The 18470-nt window shown below is 38.6% G+C and overlaps 1 long non-coding RNA gene across 1 annotated transcript in view; it reads right to left on the reverse strand.

Moving 5' to 3' along the window:
- The window catches only part of LOC118239077, a 51707-nt gene that overhangs the window by 23651 nt on the left and 9586 nt on the right, over nucleotides 1–18470 (reverse strand). The window contains exon 3 of the long non-coding RNA XR_004770549.1: nucleotides 1065–1202. This is a non-coding gene — a long non-coding RNA (uncharacterized LOC118239077). The remainder of the gene's footprint in view (nucleotides 1–1064; nucleotides 1203–18470) is intronic.

Here is an 18470-nt window from a genome sequence, read left to right on the forward strand (position 1 = left end):
GATTCCATCCAAGTCTAGGTTGGTGAACAAACAAGATTACTGGGGTCAGTTAAATGGAGCATATGTATCACTGAAAACCCTTACCCAGCATGGGTGACAGCTCACAACAGCTGCACCTCTGTCTCTTGTTCAACTTACAGGAAACTATACCACTGAAATCTCTCCTTCCCCAGCAATATTTTTATTGCCTATGTAGCCTCAGGAATGGACCTGGTGAATTTTGTCATTTTTCCTTCTCTCCATGAGGGAATGACAACTACCCTGACCTTGTAAGAGTCTACTGTGTGTGATCATAGCTAATCTCATCCAATATGGTGACAGTCCTGTTCAACATGAAGGAAATAGTCACACAGCATAGGGAAAGCAAAAGAGTGAAGTATTTGTATTTTATATTAATGTTCTGTGGAAATCATTCTGGATTGTACTATTCCTTTCTAGAATCTCCTTAGAAATATTATATATATATATATATATATATTATATATATATCTTAGAAAAATATATTGAATGTGTAAATTTTAGATGAGCTCATTGCTATAATGACCTGGGAATTTCCTATAAATAATCAAGCACATATTCTGGATAAAACAAGACAAATAAAATATTAATCCATAAAGAACCCCATGAAACAAATTCCTGGGGAGCAGAGAAAAGTAGCCTGGAACTAAAATGCACCACAGGAAGCAGCCAAAAGAATGCTTTGCTGGGAAGAGGGGTAGGGGAAGGAAGGTGTAGGTAGTAAAGTCTTTGAAGCATAGGGATTTAATGACAACTTTGGAATAAGAATGAGTCCCTGCACTTATAAAACTGGAAAATTAAAAATGATGCAAGCTCAAGGAGAGAATGGATTATAAAACAAACCCATTTAATTGTTAGCCACAAAAAAGAAGAAGAAGAAAGCTCCTCCTTTGGTCTGGAATTTGGGTAGAAAAAGAAAAATAGAAACACCCTTGAGTATTGTCAATTCAATTGTGTAATTGCAGAAAGATGGAGTTAAATTAACTCACATTGAAGACACAAAATAGATCTAAAAATGCTAACCTGCCCACCAAAATTGTATCTACCTCAAGCCAAGAAAATCTCTCCATGGCAGTCAGAGACACCTTGGGGTTCCTGATGAAAGGCCCTGCTGAGCTCCCTGCAGAGACAGGTCTTCAAAGGGACTGCAGTGATGCTCCATACCACTTCCTGCTGAAAAAGAACTGGAAATGCAAAATAATTACAACACTATACAAAGAGCCAATCTACACGAGTCTCCCATGAAACAATTACCCATAAGAAATTTAAAATATGTGTGGTAAAATGATTAAAGCTATAAAATGATGAGTAGCTGGTGAAAGCACATGTAGCTACATTTAAAAAAATAAATAAACAGATGTAAAAAAAATGTTAAAAAATCCCCAAATAGAGCTTCTATAAATAGACTAGAAACACTGCATCCATTGAACAGCTGACTAGAGCAAAATTAACGAACTGGAAGTTGGAAGAAAAAAAAATTTAAAGACATAGCAAAATCATAGCAAATCAAGGATATTTAAGGGATATGGAAAATTGCAGGACAATTATCAAACAGGATTCATTTTAAATTTCTGGAAGAAAAATAATGACAATTGTTGAGAGGAAAGAGACAAAGCTATAATACCTTTTCATACACCTTCGTAGCTACACTCTCAAGAAAAATGAAAGACCAAGACAAATTCAAATTGATAGGATCAAAAAGCTCCAGGTACTAAAGGATTCGAAAGCAGTGTTCAGAGAAGGCACATACCAGATAGCAGAAGCGATATGAAGACTGTCATATTTCCTCATGATGGGTGTTGTCCTTACAAATAAACTGTCTGCTGTCTAGTGTGTGTTTGTATGAATGTGTGTTACACAATATGTATTCCTGCATGTGTGCAGATGTGCCTCTTTGGATGCAAGAGGTAGACCTGATAATCTGACTGGCCCTGGGCTCCTCAGTTGGCTGACCCCTCCTGTAGCTCTGGGATATAGACCTATACTTCCACATGCAGCTTTTTACATGAGCACTGGGGGGTCTGAATTAAGTCCTCGAGTTTTGTTTTGTTTTTCAGCAGTCCAAAAATCTCTGCAGCTTCCAGAACATGAGATGTTCTGTGTGCATGTACAAATACTTTGTAAGGGCATGCTTTTTTTTTGTTCCTGCCTCAACTTAATGTGCCAGGCTTTGTTGACTCCCCATGGGAGAGCTGACATTTTCTGAGGAATGGATGGGGGAGATAGCTGGGGGAAGACTGCAGGGGTGGGAGTGGGACAAGGAATGGGACGGGGAATTGTGGTTGGTATGTAAGATAAGAAAACAAATAAAATTAATAAACAAAAGAAAACCCAAGGAGAAAAGAGGATGGAATTGAAAATTCAATAATCTAATTAGAAAAATCAGGAAAAACCCTTCTCAGTAAAATTGATCAAGTAGAGGACAGAATACCAGCACTTACATATAAAGTAGAAGGACTGGATCACACGGGTAAAAAATATAAATTAACATACACACACATGAAGTATGCAGGAAATTTGTGTTGTCATGAAAAGACCAAGTCTATGAATTGTAAGCAGAGATGAAGAATTCTAGATCAATGGTATAGGCCAGACCTTCAATACGATTATAGAAGAAATCATCCCTAAATTAAGGAGAGACACAGCCATACAAACACAAGAAGCACACAGAATGCATGGAAGGACTAAAAGAGGAACTCTAAATGGCACATTGTTGAAAAACTCTAAATATACAGAACAAAGGATGTTCAAAGCTGCAAGAGAAACACTCCACAACATGTACAAAGAAAAACCCATCAGATACCAGCTGACTCCCTGAGGGAAATTTGAAATGCCAGAAGAGCCTAGAGCAATGTACTCCAAATTTTAAAAGACCACAGATGCCAACCCAGAATACTCTACCCAGCAAAACTATCAACACATGTTTGAAGGAGAAAGAAAAACTTCTTGTGATATAAAAACTGTCTAAGTGGGTCCAGTCCACCAGTAAGTGGGGCTGGTTAGAGTGGGTGAGAGCTGCTTCTAGGGTGATCTGCTTGCTGCTCAGGAGGGTGGAGCACTGTGGTGGCTGCTGCACTTTTGAAGGTAAAAGTGACCCTCCTTTGCATAACTAAATTGCTTCTTCCTGCCCATCTCTGAGCATGTGGGCCACCTACTAATGAGCCTGACCATCCTTGTTGGGTCCAGCCACTGCCAGGGGTGGGACAGACACTTGTGTTTTTTGTCTCTGGAGAGCTGCTATCCTCCCTGCCCTTTTATACTGCAATAAAATATACTTTCTTTTCAAAAAAAAAAAAAAACTGTCTAAGTGAATTCAGATTCACCAAATCATTCCTATTGAGAATAATGGAACAATACTTCAGACAAAGGAGAAAAATAACCATAGTCAAGATCCTACAGAAGGAAAATAAATGAAACTATAATTTGAGACACAAGATAGGACTAAGACTACAAAAAGAAAAATAAGAGATCAACAAACATACACCTTAGAATAATAACTTCATAAACTAATTACCTCAATACTCCAATCAAAAGATGCATATTTGCTGAATGGATTAAGAAACAAATCCAAGTTGGTGGTGCCAAATGCCTTTTACCCCAGCACTAGGGAGGCAAAGGCAGGCAGATCTCTGTGAGTTCAAGGCCAACCTGGTCTAAGGGCTAAGTTCCATAACAGCCAGGGCTACACAGAGAAACCTGTCTTGAAATCCTCTTTCCAAAAAAATGAAAGAAAGAGAGAGAAGGAAAGAAAAAAAGAAAAAGACAAAATGAAGCAAAATCCATATATGCACAAAACTCTGACACACCCAATTTCATGAAAAGTGTACCATTGGACTTCAAGGCACAGGTTAACCACAACTCAATAACAGAACGTGATTTAAATACTCCACTTTTTCCTAATATACAGGTTGCCTGAACAAAAAGGTAAATGGTGTCTTCAGAATTAAATGGTATCTTTCATCAAGTGGATCTAATATATCTATGTAATATTCTACCCACACACCAAAGAATACACATTCTACTAAGCACTATATGGAACTTCCTTCAAAATAGACCAGAGGCTGGCACAAATCAAATTTCAGTAAATACAAAAAAAAAAATTCAGTTGAGGGGCATCTAGGTTGTTTTCAGGTTCTGGCTATTACAAATAATGCTGCGATGAACATCATTGAACAGATGTCCTTGTTGTATGAATGTGCATCTTTTGGGTATATGCCTAAGAGTGGAATTGCTGGATCTTGTGGTAGACTGATTCCCATTTTCCTGAGGAATCGCCATACTGATTTCCAAAGTGATCAAGAGCAAAATAATTTTAACACATAAGCAGACGGAGACTATTCCAGAGTTCCACAACTAATTCAAATGAAGAGAATAAGGAGATGTGAAGTGCCCAACCTAAACTGATACATCTGCAATACACTCTATTTAAGGCCCAGGCAAACTCAAGACTGTAAGAGCCAGAGGTCTAGTACCTCTGTTGCTATATAGTATTTCCTAGGCATGGCAGGAGATATGATTACATGAAAACTCAACAATATGGCTTCCTAGATAATACCTACACAATATAAACACTAGACAACATCACTGTATGAACATGGAACAGTTCACGTGAACCAATCCTTAGGTGAAGAGCTATAAATGGTCAATTGCTTCTGAGGAAGGGAGAATTGGTTATTTCCAGGGAGGAGTTCATGCATAAAATATCCAATTCCCAGTGGTTAGTCTAAGACACCTCAACATATAAGCAATGCTAAATGGACTCAGTGACCTGCAAATACATATAGTATATATCGTAATAATTTTATAATTTAATTATAATTATATTTGCAATTGTGCATTATATAATTACATAATACTGTAATTAATTAAATAGTAATTTAAACAATAATTAATACTAATTAAAAATACTTAAGTATAATTATTATTCTTTTGCTTAAATTAGAAATAGACACAGGAGATAAGAGATGAACTATGGAGAGCACATACCAGTTTATTATATGGCAGATGAGCGAGAGGCAAAGAGAGAGAAATGGAAGAAGAGAGCCGAGCAGAAAGTATGAGAGAAGAATTAGTGAAGAGAAGGGAGGAAGAGAAGAGAAGAGAAGAGAAGAGAAGAGAAGAGAAGAGAAGAGAGAAGAGAAGAGAAGAGAAGAGAAGAGAAGAGAAGAGAAGAGAAGAGAAGAGAAGAGAAGAGAGAGAAAGTGGGCAGAAGTCTGTCTTTTAAAGATGTCCTCTACACCTGCGTGCAGATTTAGTTCCCAGGGAACCCTGGGCTGATGGGGTACTGCCTAAGTGGATTCTGCCAGGTAACAGGGGCAGGCCAGCATAATGCCTCAACCTTTCATTGTCCCAAAAAATATCTGTCAATTTTAAAATGTTAATGCTTTCAGCCAAGTCGCTTCTAACATGAATATGCTACTAATGTGTCTAATACTTATGTTTCCACAAACTCTAAGGATTCTTGTAAGTTCCAGGGAGCCGAATTGGATCCACACAAACAGGCCAGATTCAGTCCAAATAAATATTCAACCTTTCCCTGGTCCCAGACTCCCTTCCCTCATCTTGGGACCCCTCGGGAACCTCTCCCTCATCTTACAATCCTCCCCTCAAGTACCAGGACCTAAGGAAAAAAAATTCCTAAACTTAACTTTGTCCTCTGCTCTGCCAACATCTTGCGAGGTCTAAGAGGTGCCAGAGTTCCATACAGCCTGTACTGAAATGGAGCAACCAGATACCCCAGCTAACCCAGGACGTGGCAGCATCCCACCTTTCTCAGGTCCCCCAAGGATGGTCAATGACCCCTACATCAGCAGGAAATAAGTTTTGAGAACTTAATGTCCTTATTCCCTAACTTGCCATGTCTAACACCCCACCTTTTTAATAAGTAAAGGTGGGAATGAAAGGTTCAGGCAGATACCTAGGCAGCTTAAAGGCCCTGTGTTGCATGACCATGTCATGGCTACATCACTCATTATGGGGCATGCACTCATTGTGCATGAGCGAGCCCTCCCTTATAAACCCGAAGCATTATTCTCCTCTCCGTCTCTGTTTCCTATGGTCAACCTCTCTCTCCTTCTCTTCTCTCTTACTCTCTGCTCTGCTCTCTTCTTCCATTTCTCCCCCTCTCGCTCTTCTGCCCCATAATAAACTAGTTAGTGTGCTCCTCATAGTTCCATGTCCATCTCTCAAATTTCTAATTTAAGTAAAAGAATAGCAATAATTATTTATAAAAAATTAACAAAACGAGACCATGAATTTAGAATAGGGTCATGAGAGGAGCTTGCAGGGAAAGGAAAGGTGGGAGTGATATAGATACTCCGTGCTCATTTATGATGTTCTCAATAAAAGTCTTTGCATGTATAGTGACATCTTCTGAGCCAAATAATTACCGTCTTGGGGGGGGGAGTGTAGCTGTTCTGTACCATTCAAAAGATCATCCCAGATGGACTTTTGATTATTTATACCTCACACAGAGGACCAGAGTAGAACATGAGATTCTTACCTGAAAATTCAGCTGTTCCCTACCTCCTGGCAACTACCTGTGATGTAGGGAAGGTATTAAAGCATAGGGAGGCATGGGTGGGGGCTCCATATTCACAAATAGGAGAAAATCCTCATCCCTGAAAGCACAAGGCTTTTCAGGTGTGGTGAGTTGAATTAGGAGTACCTATGCCCCTGTAAGTAAACCCACATCTACCTATACTCTGCATTGAAGACCTAAAAACTTAGTGGTTCCCTAGAGTCAATTTTGGTGGATTTTGTGCTTTATGTCTCTCCCAGGGAAGGAATTTTAGACTCTCTCTCTCTCTCTCTCTCTCTCTCTCTCTCTCTCTCTCTCTCTCTCTCTCGTGTGTGTGTGTGTGTGTGTGTGTGTGTGTGTGTGTGTGTATACTTGTAACAAGATATAGGAATGTGGCCTAGAACAACCTTGAATGTTGGTCATATCCTTGCCCCTCACTTGAGACAAGGTCTCTTGTTCACAGCAACCTGCGCTGGAGAGAGATGGCTCATAGGTTAAGAGCACTGGTCACTCTTCCAGAGGTCCTGAATTCAATTCCCAGCAACCACATGGTAGCTTACAACTATCTATAACGAGATCTGGTGCCCCCTTCTGGCATGCAGGCATACATGCAGGCAGAACAGTGTATACATGATAAATAAATAAAATCTTAAAACATATAAATCATTTTACATTCCAACCAAAGTTGTTCCTCCCACCCCCCTCCTATCCCCCGTGTATCCCCCCAGCCTATCCCACCATTCACTCCTCCTAAAAGGTAAGGGCTCCCATGGGGAGTTAAGAAAATCTGGCTTATTCGTGAGAGCAAGCCAGTAATCAACTCCCCTCCATTCCACCATCTAAACCTGTCTCCAGGTTCCTGCCTTGTGTTCCTGCACTGACTTCCTTCAGTGATGAACTGTGCTGTGGACTGTGAGCAGAAATAAACCCTTTCCTCCCCAGTTAAAATAAAAAAAAGACAGAAAAGAAAATCGGGCTTATTAAGTTGGGGCAGGACCAAGATACTCTCCCCTGCATTAAGGCTGATCATGGTATCCCCTCATTGGGAATGGGCTCCAACAAGCTAGCTCATGCACCAGGGATAAATCCTGATTCTACTGTCAGGGGCCCCTCAGATAGTCCAAGCTTCACAGCTGTCTTCCACTAATGGAGAGCCTACAGAGAAGGAGAGCAAGGAAAGAGATACCTTGATAGAGAGAGCCATTATATGGTTAGGAAGAAATCTGGTGCTAGGGAAATTGCCAAGAATCCACAAGGATTACCCAGCTAACACTCCTAGAAATAGTGGAGGGGGTACCTGGACTTACCTTTCCCTATAATCAGATTGGTTAATACCCCAACTATCATCATAGAGATCATAGAGCCTTCATCCAGTAATTGATGGAACCAGACACAGAGATCTACAACCAAGCACCAGGCTGAACTCTGGGAATCCAGTCAAAGAGAGGGAGGAGCAAATATACGAGCAAGGATGGAAACGTAAACCTTTCTGCCAAGCCACCCGAGCCCCATCGTCATGTGGTTGCCCAAAATAACTCTCAGAGATTAATATTAGGTACAAATGCTTCTGGCCAATGACTAAGATTTCTTATTTGCCAGCTGTCTTAAGTATCACCCATAACTATTATTCTATATATTTTATAAACTTATTGAGGATGTCAGCAGCAAGGGTCCTGTCTTCCTGGGTTCACATGGCAACTCTCCCTCTACTACATTTCCCAGAATCCTCTTCAACTCCTAGTGCCATCTATCTTGCTTTCCTACTGGCCAACAGAGCTTTATTCATCAACCAATAAGACAAACATATACACAGAAGCACTTCCCCTATCACAAGGAAGGTCAAGATCATGATAAAGAAATCTACAGAGACAACTCAACCAAGTTTGTGGAAACTCATGAACTCTGAACCAACAGCTAAGGAGCCTCCATGCAACCAAACTAGTTATTTAGTATTATTGTTATGATTATTTGGACAGGCTAAGACCTTAAGAAGAGATCAGAGGATAACTTTTGGGAGTCAATTTGGTCCTTCCAACATGGGTTCTGGGAATCAAACTTGAGTCACTACTGGCCTACACTGAAGGATTACAATAAATACATTTATGGTCAGATAAAGTATTTTCCAGCATAATTGTTAGTCATGTGACTTGTTGCAGAGAGAAAGGGTATCATTAATTTTATTGAGTGGCTAAAAGTCTTTTGTAGGGATTCCTATAAAATGGTTTCTATATTCTCTTTTAATCTTTATATTCTTAGGGCATCAATACAATGCAAGAATGGAAAGACTCTCTAACTCAAATATAGACATAACATACATGAAAATATCCACAGGAAGCCATATATGTATTTTAAACAACCCTCACATAACTTCCAAGATATCAGAGAGATAGCTAATGAGAAAATAAAGCCTAATGGTTTTCTCATCTATGTATGAGTATGCATACATACATACATACCTACCTACATACATACATACACACACACAAGCACACGTGCACACTGGCATACACATACACACACGCCAGAGCACACTAACACATTTTTTGTATAACAATGATTTTTTGAGGTATGTGCATTTTCCTTCATTCCCCCTCCTGCTCTTCTCTCCCCTGTGATGTCCCAACTTCAACTGCTTGCACTGTTTTGATCATTATCATTAAAGCATCCTGGCTATTTCTACAGTGAGACATTCCATAAGTACCACCTTATAGACCAGTTCTTAGCTTTTTCCTCCTAACATTCCACTGTAATTCAGAGACATGGTGACTCAAATTTCTTTATTACAAGAGACGCACTCATTTCACTTCCCTGAAAGTGATAGCTCTACTCCCTTCATTCTGTGGGAACATAAAACCTGAAGTGATATCCTCACTCTAGATCATCTGCACTCAACAAGCTTCCTATGATGTCACAATTATTGGACCCTCAGAAGCTCAGACTGGAATGCATCTATCTCTGTGGCTGTTCAGGAGGGATTATGTTAAAATAGAGTATTGCCTTAACCTTGGGAATGCATAGTCAACCAAGGAATGTATTCATCTGAGCCAGCTATTTTCAAACTTGCCCTTTTATGTATTTGCCATTGTCATAATACATCACAAGGCCAGATCTAACCACTTCCTCTGGCTTTTCCAACTCAAGAACTGAGAGCTAAATAAATGGGGTTTCCTTTATTAATGGCCTAGCCTTAGATACTATATTATAGCAACAGAAAACAGACTAAGATAAGAAGAAACATTTGTCAGACATTCACTCATGTGGATGTTTTCTTCTAGCCCTATACACCTGAGTACTCTATACCTTAGCCCTCTACCCCTGATACCTCTACACCTGAGCCCTCCTCACCTTAGCAGTCTACACCTGAGCCCTCTACACCCGAGCCTTTTATACCTGAGCATGCTCTACCCAAGCCATCTACACGTGCATGCTCCCCACCCTGAGACTCCCTCACTGGTGCCCTCCTCACCTAAGTCCTGCTTACCTGAGCCCTCTACCCATGAGCACTCTACACCTGAGACCTCTATACCTGAGACCTGTACGCCTGAGCACCTAATTTCTCTGCTGAGGTGATGCATTATTAGAAAAAAAAATAATTTCATGGAAAATCATTGACTCTCAATAGCACACCAAAGATATGTCAAGATTCACACATAGCTCTTCTCTAGGATGTTTGGGGACCCACATACTTTCATCTGACACCTACAGCTCAGGTCATCAGAATAGGAAGGGGATTTAGATAAGCACTTGTACAAAGCAGTGACTGTCCAAGCCAACAGCTTCAGCTTGGTCAAGTGTTGTTAGTTTTGTTAAGAGGCTGTTGATTTTGTTTTTGAAGAATCAACTCTCTATTTTGTCTGATTCTTGGCATATTTTGTTTTCCTTTATTATTTTCTGTTTTGAGCTCAATTCTTTCTGGCTAGAGATTTTGTATGGCTTATCCTTTTTTTTCCAAAGAGCTAATGTACTCTCTCAGATTATATGAGCATTCTCTGGTCAGCTAACATAGACACTTGTTCTAAATTTCCCTCAAGTACTGCTGTCATTCCCTGCCATAAGTTTTGATATGTTGCATTTTTATTTTTATTTGAATTTGATTTGAGGAATTCTTTAATTTCTTTCTTGATTTCTTTGCTGACCCAATTTCCGTGAATATTCTTAATTTTTCTTGCTATTGATTCTGGTTGTTTTCCATGATAGTCAGAAATAATACAAGGAATTATTTCATTTCTCTTGTCTTTATTAAGACTTGCTGTATGTAATTTTATATGATCTACTATAATCTGGATCTCTTTATCTAGTAAAGTTTGTTTTAAGCAATTGTTTGCCTCTGTTTTCCCTGCATAGTCTATGTTCATAATATCCTCTTGATGGATTAGTCTCTGCTTGGTATGAAATGACCTTCTTACCTGATTAATCTTCATCTGGTCTACTTCCAGATATCAGAACAATGATGCTTCCTCTCTCATTTCAGTTTCTTCCAATTCCTCTTTCTTTGTATCATTTCACCCTAATGTTATATTTGTCTGTGTTAAACTGTATTCCATGGAGACAAAAATTAGAAGGATCAATTTTTGAAGGAAACTTAGTCTATGTTTCCTAACTGTGGAAATGAAATCATTAATAATGTTATTACTGAAAGATGTATGGTGATTCCTGTTATGTTGACTTTTACCCAACTACTACCCTGGTGTTATTCTTTAGCATGTCGTCTTAGTTAAGGTTTTTATTGCTATGGTGAAACACCATGACCAAAAGCAACTTGAGAAGGAAGGAGTTTATATCAGCTTAAAGGTATAGTCCAGCAAAATTGGAAGTCAGGGCAGGAACCTACAGACAGGAACTAATGTAGAAGGCATAGAGGAATGCTGCTTTCTGGCTTACTCCTCATGGCTTTCTTAACCTGTTTTCTTGTACTACCAAGGATCACTGTTTATGGGTGCAGACATTGCCAACAGTGAAGTGAGCCCTCCTTCTTCAGCCATTAATTAACAAAATGCCCTATAGCTTTGACTACAGGCCAGTCTTACACAGCCATTTTCTCAATTAATGTTCCCTCCACTCAGATGACGCTTGCTTGTGTCAAGTTGATAAAAAAAAATTAGCCAACATGGATGTTTTATCTTTCTTTTGATTCCAGTAGATCCCATCAATTACTTCTGCAGTGCTCACTTAATAGTAATGAATTACTTTAGTTGCTTTTTGTTGTTATTGTTGTTTTCAAGACAGGGTTTCTCTGTGTGACCTTGAAGCCTATCCTGGCACTCTCTCTGTAGACCAGGCTGACCTTGAACTCACAGAGATCTGCCTGCCTCTGACTCGTGAGTGCTGGGATTAAAGGCGTGTGTGACCAACACCCAGCTTTAGCTGCTTTTTTTATCCTGGAAATTTTTTCTTTCTTCTTTAACTACAAGTAGCCAGTTTTGATGATTTAGCAATCTGTGTCTGCAGATATCTTTCAGAGCTTGTCATTCCAAGCTTTCCTCTAACAAAGAGGAAAAACAAAGTTTCTGTGATAATCTCTTGTTAATCAAATGGGTCTGTCTTTATATGTGATTGGGTGTTTCTCTTTTCTAGATTTAAACATACTTTATTTTTTCTGCACATGTAGTTCTTTAACTATAATTTGGCATGGGGGGTTCTTTTCTGTCTATGTCTGTTTTGATGCCCTAAAGTCCTCCTGTGTATGGATTTCCATGTCTTTCCTTAGATTTGATAGATTTTACTGCTATCATTTTATTGAAAATATTTTCTATGACTTTAGCATGAAATTATTCTTTCACTCCCATGTTTCATAGATTGTTTTTTCATCACTTCCCATTGATAGCAAATGTTCTGTTTATATTTCTTATTAACTTATCCTTGTCCGTATCTTAAAGTTCCAATTCTTCTACTTGTCTTCAAGCCTTAACACAGTGTTCTTTCTCTTGGTCCTGTCTATTGGTGAGGCTTTCCACTTTTCAGTTTTATTTTTAGTTTGGTTTACTGAATTTTTCATTTGTAGTGTTACAGATTTATTTTCTTCAGTATTCATATTACTTTAATCCACTTTATTATTCTCTGTTAACTTTCTCACTTCATTCAGATGCTTCTTTGTATTCTCTTTGAATTAATTCAAGATTTTGTTCATATCCCCCTTTATTCTTTAAACATACTCTAACATTTCTTTTGACTATGTTGTGCTTTCTTTCTCTTTCTTTTATTGTTGTTGTTAAATTTTTATGCTGGGAGATCATCCAATTCACTATCACTGGAAGCCAATACTGTGGGATTCATAAATTTTGGAGAAGTCATATGGCCTTTGTTTTTCATATTTATTATGTTTTTGTATTGGGACTTTGTGTCAGGGATTAGGTTATTGATTTGATTTTTTTCCCTTTAAAATTACTCTTATTTTTTTTCAGTGAAAGTGTTTGAATGTTAAGCTGAACTATGTTGTTATTGTGTTAGGACTGATTTGATATTTCTATCCACTTGACTTAGGAACTAACTCAGTAGTCAGACTCTCAGCCCATTTGTTTAGGATACCAGGCTCAATCCTCAAGACTCTGCTTAGTATAGAATACTATCAGTTGCTATCAAAAGGTTGTTCCTCTATGGAAAGAATAGTCAGCTGAAATATCAATTGCCTCTTCAACTCCAATCATCTTAGAATATTAGTAATTCCACCCCTCTGGAGGTTGTACAAAGGAGAATCCCAATACCATGCCAAGCTGTTCTTTGGGAAAGCCTATCCAAAATATAAATAGATAAAAAGAAAGGAAGAAAAGAAAGAGGGAGAGAAGGCAGGAAGGAAGGAAGGGGAGGAGAATGGAAGAGAGAAAGAAAAAATAAACAAAATAGGTAAATCTATATCTGACCTTATTAATTGACATCTTATATTAAATAAAGGAGAAATAGAGATAAATGGATGAGAGTTGGGTGTGGGTTTGCTATCTAAATGTGATCTCTCACTTTTGTGGGAGATCTCTCCAGCATTGACTATAATCTCTCAGTGTAGGAACATGGTTGGAGCCAGAATTGGAAGTAGAACACAAACATAGTTCACAAAAATATCCTGGAAATCAATCCATGAGTATAACCAGTGTATGCAAATTCACCTTCCAGACTTCACATTGAAGAGATCAGCATCAGTGACCATATCCTACAAAGGACTGCACTGAGCAAGAGCAATATTCTCAACTTTACTTCTGAAGGATAGCCCGGAGGCATAGCTAACTTTATTATTCATAACCTTACTATTGAAAGTCCAATGGTCTCTCAGAAGTGTGAACAGCATCTTCCATTAGAATTTCAAATGATGGGCCCTCCCCCACAAAGAAAAAAAAAACTAACATCCAAGATTTATTTTTGTCTCCAATTTTCAAAGGTTTTGATTATAATGTGACATGGCATAGATATTCAATTTGGGGTACTACATTTTAAGAATTCCTGATCTATTCAGGTCTTCCATAATGCCTGTGTCTGTTAGTAAGTTACACATTCCAGAGTTCAACTTAAACTCCTGCTGCTGACTTTGAGCCTTGCTCATTTTCCTTCTATCCTCTTGAATTTCATTGTTTCACCTGCTATATATAGATCCTAATAACAAACTCTAGGCCATGCCACTTCAAAGCAAATCATGGTGGTGCAGCAGAAACCTGGCTGCCTGGATAAAACCAGCATCGGATGTTCTATTTGAAAACAGTTCCATCTTTGATACTTTCTTTTACAAATCCAACATCAAAGTGAACTCCCAGGTACTGCCAGATTTCTTCTTTCTAGTAAGAGATGAAACAGATCCCTGTTGTCATTCTCTTAATGTGATAATTAGACAGTGTGATAATACAGCTTTCCTGGTGTTTAGAATCCTTGATCATGTATTGTAGCTATAAACACAGGCCACAGACTCAATGACTTAATTACAACCTTGATGGTAGACTGATAGAGAAAGCCTCACACTATCCTCAGGCAAGGAAGGGAGTCTTTTGAACATATTTTAGGATCAATCTACAGCAAACATTTAGAAAAGTATTGAAGTGTTGATCTTAAATTGTGACTGTGATTCATGCCTGACATTTGCATGACATTAGCATGTACTTTCAATTTGTTTTCATCACATCATATTCTTCAACTGGCTTTCAAAGCTCAGAGCATCTTTGCTCAATGAGTTAACCTTTTATTCTTCTCTTGACACCCATTTATTTACTAAACACCACTAAACCTGAGAATTTCCAGAGAAAAAGCAGTTTCACAATTTTGAGCCCAATTTGAAGCGAGCTTTAATTAAATACTGGTCAGGATGATGGGCTCTGGCCAGGACAATTCTGGGGTTCCCAGGAAATAACAATGAGTCATATTTTACAGAGGCTTATAAATACACACACACATAAGGCTACGTATTTCCCATCAGGTCCAATCAGGGCAAAATATATATATATGTCCTGATGTACTTCCTGTCTGAAATCCTCCCACCTACATCCAGTAGGGGGTAAACATGCATCCTGATGTATTTCCTGCCTGCATACCTCCACCTACATGTGTTCAAGCATCTCTGGTGTAGATGAGTCAAACAAATTTGTTTAGGGGAGTGAAAACTTGTGGTTTGCTATCTCCCAGTCAAACATAGCCCCCAGTATTCCAGGAAGTCATCTGTCCTTAGGCAAGTGGTGCTTACAAGTTAACTTTAGCCTTACTGACACAACACCTTCTATATAAGACTTTGACTAGACAATAATGATGTATAGTTGCATTAAATGCAAGCAAAGTCTTAGAAGTATCAAACATAAATGTAGTAAAGTATTACAGGGGCAACCAGGAAAAGTTTATAGTTGGAGTCAAAGAATAATCGAATCGATCATGTAGTATTTTAGTGTCATTTTGTCATTTCTGTTGCTGTGCTGAAATGCCCTGGCAAAATGGCACCTTAGCGGACAAAGGGTTCATTTCATCTTATAATTCTTGATTATAGTCAATAATTGTAGGGAACTCAAGGCAGGAACTTCAAACAGCTAGTCACATCACATCTATAGTCAAGAGCAGAAAGAAGTGAATGTATATATTCTCACCTGCTTAAAGTCAGCTCGATTTCAAAACTTTAATTTTGAATATCTGATAAATTTATTTACTTTTTAAGAAAATTTATTCATTTATTTTACATACTGCATTTTTCCTTTCCTCCTCTCCTTCCATTTCCTCCCCTACCTCCCCTACCCTCAACCCCTAGTCCACTCCTCCTCTGTTCCTGTTCAGAAAGGGGCAGGCCTCCTATGGGTGTCAACCAAGCAATGGTATACCAAATTGAGTTAGGACTAAGCTCCTTCCCTCATATTAAGGCTTGGTAAGACAACCCAGTACAAGAAATAGCTTCCCAAAAGCCAGCAAAGTGTCAGGGACACACCCCACATCAACTGCTAGGAGTCTCACAGGTAGACCAAGCTATGTAACTGCCACACATATGTAGAGGGCCTAGGTCCATCCCATGTGGGCTTGTTAGCTGTTGGTTCAGTGTCTGTAAGCTCCTATGAGTCCAAGTTAGTTGTCTCTGTGGGTTCCCAAGATACTACAATCAAATATTTGTTGGTGTTGTTATTATTATATTACTATTATCACCATTATCATCATTTTATCATACTGGAAATTTGTTTCAGGTCTGCCAGCAAGCAAGTTGGGTATGGTTCCTGAATGACAGAGCAGGGCAGTTGACATAAGTTTTGCTGCCAACTGTGTCACTTCCCTTCTTCATGCAAATAAGAAGTACAAATTAACAGTGTTTTATCCAGTGTTTTATAAAGCTCTCTATCCTCTTTAACCATCAGGGTAAGGCAGACTCTGATTTGCATCGGTGTGATGAGGCCAGGTTTCAATTGCTTTTGTAACTCCACAGCTCCATGTGAGCTCAGACTCCCCACTTAGGCTTTCATGTGAAACCACAAAACAGGTTCCATGAAGGGTCCCTTTGCAGCATCCGATCAATCAGTTCCATTTTAGACTGCCTTCCAAGTATAGCAAGGCAAGTGCTGTCTGCCTACATTGCTGTTTGTTGAGTGTTTATGAGCTTCCTTAGTGATTACCTAAAAAAAAACTTCAAAACATGCAAGGATGTCTTTTCTTGTGAATAGTTGCTCAGTGGTACTAATTCTCATGGTGAAAGAGCATCATGAAGTCAGTGTTCATGCATGCTTCTCTGATTTCTGTGATGAATGACAATAGGGAAGCCCTATCTAATAGACAAGCCCTATCTAATGCAGACCAGTGGCTTCAACGAGTCAATTCCTCTTGTAGTCACACTCCATCTCTTGTTATGTCCTATGATCCAACAGAAATAGATCATAGAAGTGTAAGTGTAACCACAATCACCTCTTTCTCTTTGTAGAGGTCATCCATTTAAATGCATGGGCTCAGTATTTCTTCTCACTTTAATAGACTGTCCTTTGATGTCTCTTTGTTCTTGGACAAAGCTCTCTGATCTGATAACTTGATTAGATCATGGATAACCAGCATCCATTTACCATCACTAACTGTCCCCCTTGCAATTTAAAAATTACTCATGATAATCTTTAGCTTATTTTGAAATGGGAAACAATGTATATAGGGAAACATAATGTATCGAAAGAAAAGGAATCTTCATAGAAGGCAAAATGCATGCTTTCCCAAATGTTATCAATGCTTAAGCTCATATGAAAGATTCTTTAAGCTATTCACTAGGCAACCAGCATCTTAGAAAGAATTAGTTGAAGATGAATTGTTTTATGACAAAGATTTGGTTTGCAGCTTAAGCTTAGTAATTTTTTATGTAAATGTTTTCAATGTGCACAGGGTGAATGAAGAGGTTTATTAACCTGGCCTAGGGCAATGTACTAGTACCTACTGGTATGAGTAAAATTTCTACTAAAGTCAGCACAAATACTAAAAGAACTAGTGGAGAAGGGGAAAGGATCAGTCATTAATTAGTTGAGAATAAATAGGGTATCTATAAAAGGCTGACTTCGTTGTTTAAAAGTGATGTGCAAAAATAGGCTATTTACTATGGTGGCAGTCTCTCATCTCTCAAAAGCCCCTCATGCAATTTCATCCATGTCTGCTGTTTTGTGTTTTGTCTTAAACCACGACCAGCACTCCATAGCAATCCAATGAGCAAGAACATCTTTGCTTGTTTTCTACTTTATGAATTCAAATGACTGAACTTTTTCACATGTGGGAAACACATGACAAATCAAGGCTAAAACTGACCCTAGGTGTTCGTACTATTCTTATAGAGTGTTTCTAGGGTAGTCTTAGGTATGTTTTAATGCATAGACATCTCCTAGTGGTCCCTACTACATGGCAGACGATACAGGGATACAGGTGCATACAAAATTACTTGTGGTTACAGATGCTTCATTGTACAGCCTTATCTATCATGTATCCTACAATTGGTAAAGGGCTGAATTAAGTTAGCAGTGTATTCTGCTGCCATAACCATGTGCTGCTGTTCCTACTTCCTCCTTCCCTGCCATGTTCTTTTCATCCCTAAGAGACAGGCTAACTACAGTCTCAACAATAATAAACAAGCCCTTTTGTTTCTTTATGGAGCACTTTCATTTCATGTGTGTATGTGAATATATATATATATATATATATATATATATATAATATATATATAAAATCTTAAATATCATATATTTAAGAATCTATGATTCAGAGAGTCAAAGTCATTTTGAGATTCTGTTCATTAGATTGAAAATGCCTAAGCAATGAGAACCAAGCAAGCAGAATAATGGTGAAAGCCTGTGATTTCAGCACTGAGGATGGAGCTAGGACAGTTACGAGTTCAAGGCCAGCCTCAATTACTTAGGAACAGAGGAAGACTGTCAAAACGGGGGAAAGGGAGAGAAAAGAAAATGGGAAGAAAAGAAAGAATAAAGTAGGGAAGGAAACAAAGCAAAAATTAACAAGAAATGAGAAAGAAAAACAC

This window comes from Cricetulus griseus, chromosome 6 (genome assembly GCF_003668045.3).
Source record: "Cricetulus griseus strain 17A/GY chromosome 6, alternate assembly CriGri-PICRH-1.0, whole genome shotgun sequence".
In the NCBI taxonomy this organism is placed as follows: Eukaryota; Metazoa; Chordata; class Mammalia; order Rodentia; family Cricetidae; genus Cricetulus; species Cricetulus griseus.